At 39.2% G+C, this 2,566-nt stretch overlaps 1 protein-coding gene across 5 annotated transcripts in view; it reads right to left on the bottom strand.

Annotated features, from left to right (window-relative positions):
* LOC100740648 overlaps positions 1-926 on the bottom strand; it is a 56,858-nt gene extending 55,932 nt beyond the window's left edge. For all 5 annotated transcript variants that reach the window (XM_012382210.3, XM_012382211.3, XM_024365678.2 and 2 more), the window contains exon 1: positions 746-926. The gene's annotated coding sequence lies outside the window, so the exon portion shown is untranslated. The remainder of the gene's footprint in view (positions 1-745) is intronic.
* Between the last annotated feature and the right edge of the window lie 1,640 nt (positions 927-2,566).

Raw genomic sequence — 2,566 nt, 5'->3', positions numbered from 1 at the left:
GGCGGATAGCGCGCGCGCGCGCGCGCGTTAAATTATGAATACCCGTAATTTGCATCGTGGTTGATTGTCGACTGAGTAACGCGACCCTTCTTTCTTCTTTTCATCCTCTTTCTTTGTCATTTTAGTTTCCTTTATTTTATTTCTTAATTGAACCACTAGCTTTCAGACCTACGTGACGTGTTTTCCTAATATTTGAACTTGAATCCGCATGAAAGTTTTCCTCTGACGAAATAGCGTGGTACCAGCGTGCCATTAGAGAAATATAGTCAGCAGATGAATCTGAATTATTCTTCGATTTTTAAATTGATTTTTAAGAGTTTAGAATTTAGAATGAATTTATGATAAGAAAATATACTAGGGATTTCACGTTTGATGTTTGTAGAATGATTAAAGGTGCTTAAGAGAAAGCAAACGTTGCTTTCGTCGAGGATGTTGAACTTTTGGCTGCCCTTGCGTGCCTCGAGCAATGTGGATATTCTTGGACCACGCTGTACCCAACCACAGCCTTTCGGCGTTGCTTGAGTAATGGGACGAGGCGGGGAATCGTGTTGATCCACGTAAATTGCGTCGTTAAACGTTTATAATAATTTTTTACGTAAAGTTATACCGGTGGACGATAAATTCTTGATGAAGGAAGTAAAAAAACTTAATAACCGCCATTGCGTTCACCCATGTTTCGACCTTAAAATTACAAAATGTATATCCTACGAAGCACTTAATTTAAATAACTACGATCACTATTTACCTAAGCTAGAAAAACATATCGAACAAGCACTGGAGATAACGATACACTTTCAGAGGAAGTAGATCTCTTTTTGTTGTAATCTGTTCTCCTCTAATTGTCACCCGGAAACATCAAGCCATACGTCGCGACGTAGATTTTGCGTTTACGCGTGGTCGATTTTGCCTCGATGGAACTCGCGAGTGGACTGAGTCGTAAGTGCTAAAATTAAATCGAGAACGCGTTGAGAAGGAAGCGCCGCCGGGCGGCCGCCTTACAAGCTGAAACTTTTATTTTTGGGAGAACGTTTCGTGATCGTTTGCAAACTTTCCTTCTCGAAATCCCGTTTGAAAGAAAACTTTCTGTGTGAAAAACTTCCGCAGCCAGAGTTCTCCACGATTTCCACACATCGAATGTCTTTATCTTGCTATGATCTGCAAGACAGACCCTGTCTGTCTGTCTGATCGAGAGTAATTTAATTTAACTTAACAGACGGCAAAGATTCCTCCTTTTGAATTACAACTAGCAAGGACAGAGTTAATAGTCCCGTGTTTAACAGAATTAGCATATAGGAAGTGTATACGCTAAATGAAACAGATGTTATCTGAAACTCGCTGTTTATCGAGATTAAGCTGATTGCATTAATCTCAGAGTTGGATTAGTTGTCACAAAATTTAGTCTATTCTAAATGAAAGCCATATCTAAATCAGCGACTACTTATCGAAGAAAATTGTACACAAAACAAACACGTAGAACGATTTGCAAATGTTTTAAACTCGATAAACATTGTTTGAAGTGTGATGCTCCTGCGAGCAAGCAGATTAAAAAACTTCATCGGAGAATTACTTTGCACGTACACAAGCCGAGCCACTGTTCCTCGCATGTAACGACGTGTTAAAGCAACGATAAGAAGGCTTTGAGAGGCGTCCTCGAGGCATGAGGCGTTCTCCGATGAGTGGCTCCTCTTCAGGAACACCTCATTCACGTTAATGAACTTACTTCGTGAGCTAGGGACGAGCAAGACCAACGAAAGTGCATGACTTCTCCACGAGAACAAAGGTTTCGGATGAATTTTACGAAGTACCTCGTCAAATTGCCTGTGTGTCTGAAAACGATCGATCATTCTTTCTCTCGTCTTAATGAAACGATTAAATTTGGCATTTTCAAACAAATGGAAACGAAAAGTAGCGAGTGCCCTACATCTTAAGCGACATTATTTTAATCTAGAGTTGTCAGCTCCTATTGATAAATGAAGACTTTATGGTTAGGTTATTTCTCAAGGTATTGTTAACATTGTATTCATGACGAGTATTAAGTCGAAGCAATCTCTGCGACTTTCAATATTTTCCAGCTAATTCGTCCAATCCTACGTATAGGAGAACAGGATGCATTGTTTCCCGGCTTGTCGATAAAGGAAAACGAGCAAGTAAAATACGAAGATATATACAGGTTTGTAGCGTATAAACAGTCCACTAGCGATACATTCTAATCCCAGGAGGATCAAGCCATCTCGGAATATGTCTCCCTCGTTCTTAGAGCTCATATATGACTTTATAGGGCAAACGTTTTCTCTGCTTATGGCCACGAGAATCGATTTATATAGCGAATTAATCATTTGAAATTTACGTTGAGTTTTATCTGGTCGAAGACTATAAAAGAAGTGTTCGTTCAATGAACTAGTATTATATCGGGATCAAACTTTAATTAACCATTCATTGCGCAAGTTTTCCTTGATCGAGTTGAAAAGTTTATCGGCTAAAGCCAAAGTTCTTTTAAACAGTCAACGATTTAAATTGCTGTTTCCTGAATATTGAGGTTATTCGGTGTGTAAACAGAGAAAACACG

Source organism: Bombus impatiens, unplaced genomic scaffold (assembly GCF_000188095.3).
Source record: "Bombus impatiens unplaced genomic scaffold, BIMP_2.2 scf_0146, whole genome shotgun sequence".
NCBI classification, from domain to species: Eukaryota; Metazoa; Arthropoda; class Insecta; order Hymenoptera; family Apidae; genus Bombus; species Bombus impatiens.
This window is presented reverse-complemented; position numbering and strand designations above follow the sequence as displayed.